Below are 16,245 nucleotides of genomic sequence, written 5' to 3'. Positions count from 1 at the left end.
TATTAGGAGTGTTAGCTGACAGGCTGAAAGCAACATTCTGTGTGAATGTTAAAAAAATCATAGTATTATTTAAAAGTAAATTTTTCACGGCAATTCTATGAAGAAATTATTGCTGTAAGTATTGTACAGTCTTCCTAATACTGCCGCTTACAAAATGGAAGCCGTCAGTCAACGTTAAATTTAAAATGTGTTGCCTGGGGGCCGGCCCCATGGCCGAGTGGTTCAGTTCACGTGCTCCAATTCAGCAGCCCAGGGTTTCGTTGGTTCGGATCCTGGGCGCGGGCATGACACCACTCATCAGGCCATGCTGAGGCGGCGTCCCACATGCCACAACTAGAAGGATGCACAACTAAAAATATACAACTATGTACCGGGGCCTTTGGGGGAGAAGAAGAAGCAAAAAAAAAAGATTGGCAACAGTTGTTAGCTCAGGTGCCAATCCTTAAAAAATAAAATAAAAAATGAAAAAATAAGTGAAATGTGTTGCCTGTTTTTATTAATAAGGAGGTTTTAAACCTTGCATATTGAACACTGAACTTTAGACAGTTGCAGAAAAAACAGGCAAACTATTTTCTTTGTATGTAATAGGAGTAGGTTTGGGTAATAGAGGAAGTGTTTGGGAGGAAATCTTCTTGTGTGGTTTCCTCTGTGTTGTCAGACCACCTGCTAAAGTCTTAAATGTCACTATTGTTTTTCTTAACCTCTGCCCCAAATAAGGAAGAGTCTTAGCCCTCCCTCGTGTTCACTACCATTCTGACCCAACCATATGAAACTCATGTATAATTTTCTACATATGCTGGGTTATATGATGTCCTTCTCCCTTTGCTGGTACTGTTTCTTTTCTCTCTAACATCCTTGAGAATGTTTATTCATTCTTCGCAACGCCTTGATAAAACAAAGTTGATCAATCCGTAATTTGTCTCCATTTTGCCTAATGAATACCTCTCTTATTGCACATATTTTATTGTAAATACTTGTTATTTTATGTCTTTCCCAGTAGACTCTGTATTCCTTGAAGCCAGGAACATTCATTCTTGTATCCCTAGTGTCTGGCTTAGTGCCAGCATGTTGTGGGTGCTCAGTAAATGGGTGGTTGAAAACAAAAACTACTTGACAGATACAAGAGTTGAGATGTGAACTTATTTGGTGAAGTGTTATAAGAAATCGTATATTCAGTGGGTAGGACAATATTTATTATTTAATAGAGGTGTCAGCCTATGGGCTTCAGAGGGTCTGAGAAGCTCTTGAAATCGAATGCTGCTCTATTTGTGAATACAGACAATTTGTGTGTGTGTGTTTTCTGGAGAAAACGTCCATACGCTTAATCATAGTCTCCAAAGGATCTGCTATCCCAAAAGGATTGACAGCTACTTGGACGGGGGTTACTTTGCATCTTTTTTTTTTTTTTGAGGAAGATTAGCGCTGAGCTAACATCTGCTGCCAGTCCTTCTCTTTTTGCTGAGGAAGACTGGCCCTGAGCTAACATCCATGCCCATCTTCCTCCACTTTATATGTGGGATGCTTACCACAGCATGGCTTGCCAAGCAGTGCCATGTCTGCACCCGGGATCCAAACTGGCGAACCCCAGGCCGCCAAAGCAGAACTTGTGCACTTAACCACTGCGCCACCAGGCAGGCCCCTACTTTGTATCTTTAAGCAATAAAAACTCTCCCACTGAACACAAATTGGCACCACCTTCATTCAAGAAACCCACTTCTGGGTGTGCAAAAATATGTAATCTAAATGACAATTTGAAACAACTGTCATCAAAAAACTTAACAAGGTAAAAGAGAATGTAGAGAAATAATTCAACGAGTTCAGGAGCTACTTCACAAAAGAGATTGAAACTATAAAGAAGAATCAATCAGAAATATTAGAGATGAAAGACACAATGGAAGAAATAGAACAAAAGATGGATTCCCTGAATGCTCGAGCCGACACCATAGAGGAGTGTATAAGCGTAATCGAAGATAGTCATGTTGAAATGTGCTAGATAGAGGAGGGGAGAGAACTAAGACTAAAAAGTAATGAAGAAAGTCTTCAAGAAATGTCGAACTCAGTTGGGAAATGCAACATAAGAATTATAGGTATTCAAGAAGGAGAAGGGAAAAAGAACAGAGTAGAAAGCTTGTTCAGAGAAATAATATCAGAGAACTTCCCAAACCTAGGGAAGGAAGTCCATGTGGAAGAGCCTGCCAGATCTCATAAATATGTCAATGTGAAAAGACCTACTGCAAGGCATACAGTAGTGAAACTGGCAAAACTGAATGACAAAGAAAGAATACTCAGGGCAGCAAGGCAGAAGGAAATAACCTATAAAGGAACCCCCATCAGGTTTTCAGTGGATTTCTCTGCAGAAACCTTACCGGCTAGAAGAGACTGGAAAGACATATTCAAATCATTGAAGGACAAAACTTTCAGCCAAGAATACTCTATCCAGGGAAAATATCCTTCAGATACAATGGAGAAATAAAAACTTTCCAAGACAAACATAAGCTAAGGGAGTTCATAGTCACATGACCCCCCCTCCCCCGACAAGAAATCCTTAAGAAGGCCCTCATACCTGAAAGAAAAAAGGGAGAAAGGGGTTGCAAAGCACAGAGTAAGGAGATAAACAGGTAGACAGAATTAGAGCAGGATAGCAAATACTCAAGTATAGCATTAAAGACAAAGGGAAGGAAAACACCAAAAACAAAGATATTCTTGTCATTTTAACCACAAACTCATAACACAAGATGGAATAAAATGTGTGAAAAACAACTTAAGAGGAGAAGAGGAAAGGGACTGAATTGGTTTAGTTTAAGGAAATTAGAGACCATCAGAAAAGAGACTATCTCATCCATGAGATTTTGAATACAAACCTCATGGTAACCACTAAACAAAAAAGCAGAACAGAGACACAAATAACAAATAAGGAGAAAACAAAGAAACACAACATAAAAAACTACATAACTCGATTGGTAGACCTAAATATACAGGACGAGAAACAAAAGAAATGCAGGAGAACTCTAAAATGAGTGATAAAATGGCAGCATTAAGCTCTCATCTATTGACAACCACTGTAAATGTAAACGGATTGAATTTTCCAATAAAAAGACACAGAGTGGTGAGGTGGATTAAAGAACAAGACCCAACAATACGCTGCCTCCAGGAAGCACATCTCAGCTCCAATGACAAACACAGGCTCAGAGTGAAGGGAGGGAAGATGATACTCCAAGCTCACGGCAAAGAAAAGAAAGCAGGCATTGCAATGTGTATATCAGACAAGGTAGACTTCAAGATAAGACAGGTAAAGAGAGACAAAGAGGGCAGTATATAATGATTCAAGGGACACTCCACCAAGAAGATATAACACTTATAAATGTCTATTCACCCAACACAGGAGCACCAAAGTTCATAAAGCAACTATTAACAAGCCTAAAAGTAGACATTAATAATAACACAATAATAGTAGGGGACCTCAACACTCCACTCACATCAATGGATAGACCATTCAGACAGAAAATCAATAAGGAAACAGTGGAATTAAATGAAAAGCTAGAACAGTTGGACTTAACAGACATATATAGAACACTCCATCCAAAACCAGCAGTATACACATTCTTCTCAAGTGCACATGGGATATTCTCAAGGATAGACCCTATGTTGGGAAACAAGGCAAGCCTCAATAAATTTAAAAAGATTGAAATCTTATCAAGCACCTTTTCTGACCCTAATGCTATGAAACTAGAAGTCAGCTACAAGAAAAAAGCTGGGAAAGTCACAAATATGTGGAGAGTAAACAACATGCTACTGAACAACCATTGGATCAATGAAGAAATCAAAGGAGAAATTAAAAAACACCTGGAGACAAATGAAAATGAAAATACAACATATCAACTCTTGTGGAACATAGCAAAATTGGTTATAAGAGGGAAATTCACAACTATACAGGCCTGCCTCAACAAACAAGAAAAATATCAAATAAGTAATCTTAAATTACACCTAACAGAAGTAGAAAAAGAAGAACAAATGAAGTCCAAAATCAGCAGAAGGAGGGAAATACTAAAAATGAGAGCAGAAATAAATGAAATAGAGACTGAAAAAAACAGTAGAAAGGATCGATGAAACTAAGAGCTGGTTCTTTGAGAAGATAAACAAAACTGACAAACCCTTAGCCAGACTCACTAAGAAAAAAAGAGAGAAGCCTCAAATAAATAAAATTAGAAATGAAAGAGGAGAAATTACAACAGATACCACAGAAATACATAAGATTATAAGAGAATACTATGAAAAATTATATGCCCATAAGTTGGATAAATTTAGAAGAAATGGATAAATTCTTAGACTCATACAACCTCCCAAAACTGAATCTAGAAGAAATAGAGACTCTGAATAGACCAATCACAAGTAAAGAGATTGAAACAATAATCAAAATCCTCCCCAAAAACTAAAGTCCAGGACCAGGTGGCTTCTCTGGAGAATTCCACCAAACATTCAAAGAAGATTTACTACCTATCCTTCTCAAACTATTCCAAAAAATTGAAAACGATGGAACACTTCCTAACTCATTCTATGGGGCCAACATTACCCTGATACCAAAACCAGGCAAGGACAGCACAAAGAAGGAAAATTACAGGCCAATATCACTGATGAACATTGATGCAAAAATCCCCAACAAAATGTTGGCAAACCGAATACAGCAATACATTAAAAGGATCATATACTATGATCAAGTGGGATTTATTCCAGGGACACAGGGATGGTTCAACATCTGCAAATCAATCAATGTGATACACCACATGAACAAAATGAATAAAAACCACATGATTGTCTCAATAGATGCAGAGAAAGCATTGACAAGATCCAACATCCACTTATGATGAAAACTCAATAAAATGGGTATAGAAGGAAAGTACCTCAACATAATAAAGGCCATCTATGACAAACTCACAGCCAACATCATACTTAATGGGGGAAAAGCTAAAAGCCATCCCACTGAGAAGAGGAAAAAGATAAGGGTGCCCACTCTTGCCACTCTTATTCACTATAGTACTGGAGGTTTTGGTAAGAGCAATCAGGCAAGAAATAGAAATGAAAGGTATCCAAATTGGGAAGGAAGAAATGAAACTCTTGCTGTTTGCAGATGACATGATTCTATATATAGAAAACCCCAAAGAATCCAACAGAAAACTATTAGAAATAATGATCAACTACAACAAAGTTGCAAGGTACAAAATCACCTTACAAAAATCAGTTGCATTTCTATTGACTAACAACGAACCAGCAGAAAGAGAAATCAAGACTACAATCCCATTTACAGTCACAACAAAAAGAATAAAATATCTGAGAATAAATATAACCAAAGAGAGGAAAGACCTATGCACTGAAAACTATAAGGCATTATTGAAAGAAATTGAAGAAGATATAAAGAAATGGAAAGACATTCCATGTTCGTAGACTGGAAGAATAAACAGAGTTAAAATGTCCATATTATCTAAAGCAATCCACAGATTCAGTGCAATCCAAATCAGAATCCCTACAACATTCTTCATGAAAATAGAACAAAGAATCCTAAAATTTATGTGGAACAACAAAAGACCCCGAATAGCCAAAGCAATCCTGAGAAAAGAGAACAAAGCTGGAGGCATCACAATCCCTGACTTCAAAATGTACTACAAAGCTATAGTAATCAAAGCAGCATGATACTGGCAGAAAAACAGACACACAGATCAGTGGGACAGAATTGAAAGCCCAGAAATAAAACCACACACCTATGGAGAGCTAATCAACAAAGGAGCTAAGAACATACAACAGAGAAAGGAAAGTCTCTTCAATAAATGGTGTTGGGAAAACTAGACAGCCACATACCTAAAATTAAAGTAGACCATTATCTTTCTCCATACACAAAAATTAAAATGGTATGGAGATTTATCAAAAAATTAAAAATAGAAATACCATACGATCCAGCTATCCCACTACTGGGTATTTATCCAAACATCTTGAAATCAGCAATCCAAAGAGATTTACGCACCCCTTTGTTCATTGCAGCATTATTCCAAGACATGGAAGCAACCCAAGTGCCCTGCAATGGATGATTGGATAAAGAAGATATATATATACCACATCTTCTTCATATATATACAATGGATACTACTCAGCCATAAAGAAAGACAAAATCATCCCATTTACAACAACATGGATGGACCTTGAGGGTATGATGTTAAGTGAAATAAGCCAGGCAGAGAAAGACAAATACTGTGTGATTTCACTCATATGTGGAAGATAAACAAACACATAGATAAAGAGAACAGATTAGTGGTTACCAGAGGGGAAGGGAACTGGGGGGTGGGCGAAAGGGAAAAGGGGCACATATGTATCGTGACAGATAAAAATTAGACTACTGGTGGTGAGCACGATGCAGTCTATACAGAAACTGATAAATAATAATGTACACCCAAAATTATACAATGGTATAAACCTTTATGATTTTAATAAACTAACTGGAAAAAAAGAAAAGAGGAATGATGTCAAATCAATGATTTAGTGGCTTCATTCTTAAAAAACTAGAAAAGGAAGAGCAAAATAGACCCAAAATAAGCAAAAAATAAGAAATAATAAAGATAGGGGCAAAAATAAATACAAAAGAAAACGAGAGAAAATCAATGGAATTAAAAGTTGGTTCTTTGAGAAACTGAATAAAATTAATAAACTTCCAGCCAGAATGATCAGGAAAATTTTAAAAAGACAGAAGACACAAAAACCGACATCAGGGATGAGAGAAGGGAAATCACTATAGATACTACAGATACAAAAAGGATAATAAGAGAAGTTTATCCCAATAAATTTGATGACTTAAGTGAAATGTACAGGTTCCTTGAAAGACACTAAAAAAGAAATAGATAACCTAAATAGCCCTATATGTATTAAAGAAATTGAATTTGTATTTAACAATCTCCCATAAAGAAAACTCCACATCCAGATAACTCCACTGGTGAATTCGATGAAACATTTAAAGAAGAAATAATACCAATTCTACACAAACTCTTCCAGAAAAATTAGAAAGGAGACAATATTTCCCAACCCATTCTATGAGACTAGCATTACCCTCACATGGAAACCAGACAAAGACATCACAAGAAAAGAAAACTACAGACTGATATCCCTCATGAACACAGACATAAATATTTCTAAGAAAATTTGAGGGCTAGCCCTGTGGCCGAATGGTTAAGTTCTCACGCTCCGCTTCGGTGGCCCAGTGTTTCCCTGGTTCGAATCCTGGGTGCAGACATGGCACTGCTCATCAAGCCATGCCGAGGCGGCTTCCCACATGCTGCAACTGGAGGGACCCACAACTGAAAATACACAACTATGTACTGGGGGACTTTGGGGAGAAAAAGGAAAAAAAAAAAGGAATAAAAGTTCTTGTCACAGGAAAAAAAGTTAAAAAAAAGAAAATTTAAGCAAATTAAATACAACAACATATTAAAAAGATAGTGGTTCATGACCAACTGGGGTTTATCCTGTGAATGCAAGGTTGGTTTAATGTTTGAAAATCAATTAACATGATTCACACATACAAAAATCATGGGAGCCAGCCCAGTGGCGTAGTGGTTAAGTTTGCGCGTTCCACTTTGGCAGCCTGGAGTTCACTGGTTCGGATCCTGGGCGTGGACATGCACACCGCTCATCAGGCCATGCTGTGGTGGCGTCCCACATAGAAGAACTAGAAGGACCTACAACTAGGATATACGACCATGTACTAGGGCTTTGGGGAGAAAACAAAAATCACGGTGATTAACCCAAAAGATGCGGAAAAAGCATTTGACAAAATCCAAAATTCATTGATCATAAAGATAATGATGATACTCTCTACTATCTGTTCAATTTGAGGGCTGGGACCATCCTCATCTTTTAACCCCATTGCCAAGTACAGGCCTTGGTACCAAAAAGAGCTCAATAGATGTTAGTGAATGAATGAGTGAGTGAATCAGCTACATTGTGGGTCTCACACTAGGAAATACTGTATGGAAAAGACATGTACGTACAATGCAGTTTGTAGGCTTTGAATTAACACGAGCCTAAACTCAGAACCAAGTAGACTGTTATTTTGGGCAGCAACCAAGTCACTTGTAAGTAGGACTGTTTTTGAGTGACCCTCGGAACTAACAGCACAAACTTTCCTTCAGTGGAATGGTGCTGATGAAGCCCATTCCTTCAGTGCGGAGAGCCAGCTCGCCCGCGGACTGGATTGCATATCCTCAGACATCGTGGCATGTGCTGACTGGGTAGGAAGCAAACTTAGTCCGATATATGGATGCTTTTCTTGCCCTCCCCTTCCTGCCTTTATTTTCAGCAGCTTGCAGAACCAACGAGCTCTACCTCAGCCTTTTCATTTCCCCAGGACGTTTTCTAAAGGAGCCATTGTTATCTTTAATCACCGTGGCTAAGGGATTATCCAGCTTTATTTGAAGAAGGTATTTTTGCAAGAGATGAGGTTCTTCCAGACAAGGATAAAGACATTAATCGTTGTCTATTAAGATTCTGTTTTAGTTGAGATGATAATTTGGGGGTAATTAAGCAAATTGTATAGACTCCAATGGGCCATTAATCCCCAAAGGAATTGTCTGAGATGGAGAGGCCTTTATATTCTGGAGCAAGGATCGGAGTTTGGCAACAGTTATATTTTGAATTTTCTGCGGTTAAAATGAAAAGGTAGCAATGTTAACAGGTATTAGTCCTGGGTAAAGAATTAACTTCGTTTACTTATAATCTGTACCTCACCTTTCTGTATCAAAAGACAGAGATCATTAAACTGTTAAATTAAGGGTTAAACCATCAGTTAAGTATACCAAAGGGGAGGTAGAAATATACCAGCAAACCTGGGCTAAAAGCTACGTTAGCAACTGACACCCAACTTAGCTGAGTCTGCCAGCAACCAGCATAGATTACTTAGCTATTACTATCTCATTAAAGGATGCACACTGGAGCATCAACAGAAAATCTCTTTAACTGAGTTCTAAAAGACAGTGATTTGCAGGACAAAGAGCATCAACTTTGAAAGCAGAGAGATACGGATGCCAGGGCAGGCTTCACAACCGTAGAACCTTGGCAAGTTAATAGATGGCTCTTGGTCCTTACCTATGAAAAGAATAATGATGCTGACCTTTTAGAGTTGCATGGAGGTTAAATGAAATCTTACGTGTGAAGCGCTCCAGCACATGCCATGTCTACAATGAACGATAGGTCCTTTCCTCTCTCCCTTTTATAGAAGAAGTCTTCAATAACAGCTTTACCAGAAAATGCACTGTTATTCTTTCTCCATTGAGTGGAGCATCAGATCAGGTACCAGGTGGCTTGTTTTCTGAGTAGAAAACCAATCCACTGTCCAGTATTGGAGTAAGGCTGCTCCTGGGTTTTAGGTATATTTGAAATGAAATGAGATCCTTTTCTACGTTGAATTCCTGCTGTTTCTGTGTTTTCAGTAGGTGGTCTGGGGCCAGGATGTCATCCATGGGAGGCTGAAGCAGGCAGCATGGTATCTTGTGGGCATCTCTGTGGTCCCACAGGGATTCACAAGAGTTGCCATGTTTGCCCAGGAGAAATGGGGGGGAAGTGGGATTGTGAAGTGGAGAGAGTACCTGCCTGGGAGTCTGCACAATTTAGGTTGTAATCCATGCTCTGTTTTAAATTTACAGAGTGAACTGGGACAGACCACTGAACCCATCTGGGTCTCAATTTTCCATCAATACATCCAAGAGATTCAGTTAAGTGTTCTCCGTGAGGGCCTTATTCGCTCTTGTGTTCTATTAGGTGGGGAGAAAAGACTGTTTGAGATAAGATCATTAATTCTGATTAAGATTTATTAATTCGTTCTTTCTCACATTTATGAAAAACCTATTATCTGCCAGGTACTATAGTAGACCCTAGGATACAGAATTTAAAATCCCTGCTCTCAAAAGAAGCCAGACACAAAAGAGTACATATCACATGATTCCAGGAATATGAAACTCTGGAAAAGACACATCTTTTATGATAGAAAGTAGATCAGTGGTTTCCTGAGGTGGAAGGGAGATTGATTGGGACTGGATCACAAGGGAACTTTTTTTTTTTTTAACTTTTTATTGAGATTGTGATAGTTTAAAACCTTGTGAAATTTCAGTGTACATTACTGTCTGTCAGTCGTGTTGTAGGTGCACCACTTCACCCTTTGTGCCCACCCTCCACCCCCCTTTCTCCTGGTAGCCACTAATCTGTTCTCTTTGATTACATGTTTAACTTCCACATATGACACAGAGTCATACAGAAATTGTCTTTCTCTATCTGGCTTATTTCACTTAACATAATACCCTCAAGGTCCATCCATGTTGTTGTGAATGGGACGATTTTATCCTTTTTTATGGCTGAGTAGTATTCCATTGTATATATATACCACATCTTCTTTATCCAATCATCAGTTGATGGGCACTTAGCTTGCATCCACATCTTGGCCATTGTAAATAATGCTGCAATGAACATAGTGGTTCATGGGACTTTTGGAATTGCTGATTTCAAGTTCTTTGGATAGACAACCAGTAGTGGGATGGCTGGGTCATATGGTATTTCTATTTTTAATTTTTTGAGAAATCGCCATACTGTTTTCCATAGTGGCTGCACCAGTTTGCATTCCCACCAGCGGTGTATGAGGGTTCCTTTTTCTCCACAACCTCGCCAACATTTGTTACTTTTTGTTTTGGTTATTTTTGCCATTCTAATGGGTGTAAGGTGATATCTTAGTGTAGTTTTGATTTGCATTTACAAGGGAACTTTTTAGGGTGATAGAAATATTTTATATCTATGCCAATACAACAGCCACTAGCCTCATGTGGCTATTTACATTTAATTAAGATAAAAATTTTTTTTTTAAAGATTTTATTTTTTCCCCTTTTTCTCCCCAAAGCCCCCCGGTACATAGTTGTGTGTATTCTTCATTGTGGGTTCTTCTAGTTGTGGCATGTGGGACGCTGCCTCAGCGTGGTCTGATGAGCAGTGCCATGTCCGCGCCCAGGATTCGAACTGACGAAACACTGGGCCGCTTGCAGCGGAGCCCGCGAACTTAACCACTCGGCCACGGGGCCAGCCCCTAATTAAGATAAAATTTTTAAAAATTCAGTTTCTCATTCACATAACCACACTTCCAGGGTTCAATATATGGCCACTAGGTTGAACATATGCTAGTGGCTACTCTATTGGAAAGGGCAGATTTAGAACATTTCCATCATCCTAGAAAGTTCTTTTGGAGAGCACTATTCTATACCTTAACTGTGGTGATGGTTACATGGGTGTATAAGCTTGCCCAAATGCATCAGAATGTAAAGTTAAAGGGAGTGCATTTTACTGTAAGCAAATCACATCTCAATAAAGCTGGTTTAAAATAAAGTCCTGATCTCAGGAAGCTCACAGTCGAATAGAGGAGACAGCCCAGTTAGCAGACAATTATGGAGCTGTGTACGTGCCATAAATGAGACGAGCCCAGGGTGTTCTGGAAGTTCAGAGGTGGGGCAGCTATCCAGACTGGGTCCCAGAACTTTCTCTTAAACCTCGGTGAGGGAAACTGTGGGAATTATGCAGAGAAGGGGAAGGAAAGGCATTCTAGACTGTGAGAACCACCAGAACAAAGAGTTCCTTCCTTGGAGTGGACTTAGCTTGGGAAGCAGAGCCCACAGCTTGGCAAGCAGACCATGGGCTGGATTTCAGCCTCCACCCATCTCGTGGCTGGGTGTCCTCATGCAGGGCAGGGCACAACATGTGTGGTGTACCTGGTGGCTTGCCAGACAGAGGGGAAGGCATACGCAAAGACAAAGGGCCTTCCATCCATCCCTTTGGGGAAGTAGGCGCTGCAGCCATCTACTCGTGGTTCTCCTTCCCTGGTCCCGACCTACCCTCTCAATAGGAATTCACTGCACTTAGGGAAGAGGGAAAGTTTATTGTCCCCGCCCCCCCCCGCCCCCCCCATACACACACAAATTGTCCAGACAATTGATTAATTCAGTCATCCTTCTTTGCCTACAGCTATTGCTGTTTTACGTATTCAAATGTGCAGCTGGGAAGCGGGCTCCAAAGCTCTCCCCGGCACTTTAGGGTAGTATTCCCAATAGCCCTTGACTCTCCTACATCCATCGTCTGGATTTAGCCGCATGGGGATCTGGCCGTGGTCCTGAGGATGATCAATTCAGGCAGGGAGATCTTGATTTGGGATGCCTCTGGGCCTTCTGCAAGTTCAAAGAGTTCAGGAGCATAGCTCTCAGGAGTTAGGAAATTGAGGTCCAGACCCCTTTCTCTGTCACTAGAAGGCTGGACAACCTTGGGAAAATCAGTTCACGTCTCTTGAGCCTCAATTTCCTCCTCCATAAAGGACAGCAAACTCGTCTCTGAATTGTGAGAGAGCACTGGGGCATGAAGAATGTGACATGAGCTCTGCAAATGGTGTTGCATCCAATACTTTTACTTCTGCTGGCCCTAAAAAGTGAGGAGCTAGTACACATATGGGACGTGCAGGTTTCTATCCTGCTTTTTGGCAGGGCATAGATCTTGCTTGGAAAACATCTTTCCCCAGTCCCTCAACCAGAATCACTTAATCTCTTCTCTTCATGCTCCTAGAATCTTACTGTTATTTTTCTTATACCAAAAAAATATTTAAGATGTTTACTTTGATTTATAATTATTTATAAATTTTAACCAGCTTCTTGAAGGCAGGGATACCAGTCATTCAGTGAAAGGCTCTATAGCTTAGCGATGAAGAGCGTGGACTTTAGATTGAACTCTGGGCTCAACTCCCAGCCCCACCACTTAGCTTCTGTGTGGCCAGGCAAATCCGTCTCCTCCTCGAGCCTCAGTTTCGTCATCAGTCCCTGTTTCATCCAGTTATTGTGAGGATTGAATGTAAAGGTTTTAACACAGTGCCTGGCACATAGAAAGAGCACAATACATGGTAGATAACATCAGTTATTTGTGGAACGTCAGAGCTGAAGGGGGCCTCTGTCTATGTGTAGTCTAACACATCAAGTTGACAGATAAGAAAGTAAGCCTGGAAAGTTGATTTGGTCCAAGGTCATCTCACGCTGATGTGTGTTGCCCTCTCGAGCGCAGTAATCTACATGCTGTTCCCTTGAGGTGGAGCGTTTCTCATTCCTCTTCCCATCTCGAGAAAAAGTCAGGACTGGGAGTGAATTTGACAGACTGCCACGTGCTCAGCCTAGATCTAGATGTTGGGCTTAGGAGGCGTCAGTGGCTTGGGAACCCAACATACCATGGAGCAGACAGTGGAGACAGTGGGTGGTAATTGGGAACCGGTTAAGGACTGCTGATAGTGAGGGCTGGCTAGGAAGAATTCTTGAGAGCAAGGGGCCAGGGTAGAGAGAGGGATTCTAGCACAAAGGATGTGCTGGAAACACTGCTGACCTCGGGGTCAGACACACCTGGGTCTGAGTCTTGGCACACCTATGTATCGGGAGGGCGACTAGCCAAATGCAGGATAATTTGCATAGCAAAATAAATCATGATAGTAACACATTACAGCTCATAAAACAAAGCACACATCCACAAATCCATATTGATTTAAATAAACAACCGAATAAATAGGGAAGAAGAGAAAGCTCTTCCTTACAGTAGAGTTCCAATTAATAAATATAGATGAAATGATGAGAATAGGAAATCACCAATTGGCAAATACCACTGTAATAATTGTTTTGGGTAAGAATGATCAACGGATGCTAAACTTAGTGGGTGAAACTTTGATGAAAACCAGGATATTTACATAGCCTCAAATATCACCCCCCCAAGATCCTTATTAATTATAAAAAACAGTAATTGTACCATGGAGAATCTTGGCAGATACCAAGAGTCAGCCAAGAGATCAGAGTTAAATTCACCAATTAATGAGACGTATTAACATCTCCTGCCTCCTGATACCCTGAGAAAGGCACAGCATCACTTTTGTGGGATTCTTGCCCAAGTGCATAACCTCAATTTATTCATGAGGAAACACCACGTGAACCCAAATTGAGGAACATTCTATCAAATAACTGGCAAGAACTTTTAGAAAGTGTCAGTGTCATGAAAGACACAGACAGAGGAGCCATCACAGATTGGAGGGGAGTAAGAAAACATAAACAGCTAAATGCAATGTGGAATCCTGCATGGGATCCTGGTCAGAGAAAGGGCATTCACTGAAAAACTGGTTAGATTTGAATAAGATTTGTAGTGAATAGTATTGCATCAATATAATTTCTTATTTTTGACAATTGTGCTATAGTTATGCAAGATGTTAATATTTTAGCAAGCTGAGTGAAGGCTGCATGGGGAATTATTTACATTATTTTTGTAACTTTTTTCTAAGTCAGAAATTATTTCTAAATGGAAAGCTAAGAAAGAAAGGAAGAAGCGTGGCCTTTGGCAAACGTCTTTCCCTCTCTGAGCCTTCATTTCCTCAACTGTAGAGCAGGACAATCATCCTAATCTACTTCACGGTGTATTGAAGATACAACGGAACAGTGCAAAGCAGCGATGTGTATGTATTGATGCTATAAGTTAGTCTTGCTGTTAATAATGGCAGCTCATGTGTCCTGAGCTGCTAAAACTTCGGGAGGGTTCTACCCTAATGAGAAACATCTGGCTGCTAGCTACTTCCCCCCAGCCATTTGATATGACCTTGCCGGAGAAATAATAATGCCAGCTTTGTGGTTGGGTGGCTGTTGTCAAGGAGATGGCGCCAGATAGCCCAAACAGCTGGTGGTAGTGACGTCACCTCCAGGCTTGGCAGAAAGAAAGGCCATGGCGAGACAGAGACGGGGCAAAGGGCTTCGTCCCTGACCATGCAAACAGGAAAAACAACTTCCCAAGTAGCCTATCCTTTGTGCAATTTGTGCTATTTAAAGTTTCCAGGCTCATGAAAGGGTTTAGCACACAATCCTGGAACATGATCATATATGGAATAAGGCAACGGATTTATCACAAGGAGAATTCCCTGTAGGCTCGCTCTTCTTTACAGTTCCCAAAGTATCTAGATGATGCAGCTGCGTGAGCTCAGCATTGTCTGTCCCATTTTACACATGGGAAAACCAAGGAAGAGCGAGGGGAAGGGACCTCAGGCCACAGGATAAGTTGGAGGACTTTCCAGAGTCAGAATCCAGGTGCCCAGACTTCCAGCCCTGCAATCATACTGTCCACACCGCCATTCACCTTACGGCCACCGTGTAGCAGTTGCCCAAGGAGTAGAGTCTGGTGGACACATCCCTGAAACACTGTTGTCTGGATGTAGACCTCACCTCTTAATCCTAAATTCTCAAGTGGAGAAGAACAAATAGAGAGGACAGGCTGCCTGAAACAACTAGGGTGTAGGCTTTCGGAGGGACCTGGGCTCAAATCCCAGCTCTGCCACTTACCAACAGTGAGACCTTGAGTACGTTATTTTCACCTCTTTCAGCCCCAGTCTCCTCATCTGGAAGTAAAATGGGGACAACAGTAGCACCTACTGGGGAGAGCTGTTGTGAGGGGTAAACGTGGCGGTGCATGCCACATGCCTGGCACAAGTGGCACATAAGAGATGCTCAAAATGTGCAAGTCCTCCTCCCAGTTTCCTTTCTGAAGAGCTGTCATCTGCCGGAATGAAAGTGAGTTCCTTCATCTGGGACGTCATGAATTTATAACTGTCTCCTTCACCAGAATAGAGTTGGTTGTGCGTGAGTAGCTTTGAAATAAACACAAAGAAATCAGCTCCAGAGCTGTGAGGTCCTGAGACATCCAACCAATCCAACCCTCTTATCTCACACATGTGGAAACTGAGGCCCAGAGAGGAGGAGTGATCTGCCAGCGATCACACAGAGTCAGGGGCAGAACCAGGGCTGGAATCCTGACACCCCAGCTTCCCTGCTTTTGGACACACTCGTCTCATTGGTTGAACTTAGTACTGGCAAGAACTGCTGGTTCCAGGGCTTCAGGGACTGCCCCTTCCGTGGGGCAGGCATCTGGTGGGCCCACTGTTTCCTGCCCACTCTCTCTTTCAGGCTGTTATTTTATTACTGATTCTGGGGGTGATTGAAGAGCTAGGGAAGGAAGACAGACGGGCAGAGGACTGTGAGCTTTGTAGGCTTCCCTAAAGCCGAGGGAGAGAAGGAGAGGGAGAGAGAGAGAAAGGGAGAGAAGGAGAATAGGATATTTGGGATTACCACTGACTGAGCCACGAAGATATCACTTGTCACAGACACCTTGCAGGATAGGTATTAGACC

Source organism: Equus quagga, chromosome 1, assembly GCF_021613505.1.
Source record: "Equus quagga isolate Etosha38 chromosome 1, UCLA_HA_Equagga_1.0, whole genome shotgun sequence".
Taxonomy (NCBI): Eukaryota; Metazoa; Chordata; class Mammalia; order Perissodactyla; family Equidae; genus Equus; species Equus quagga.
The sequence above is the reverse complement of the archived record's forward strand: the minus strand, read 5'-3'. Positions refer to the sequence as shown.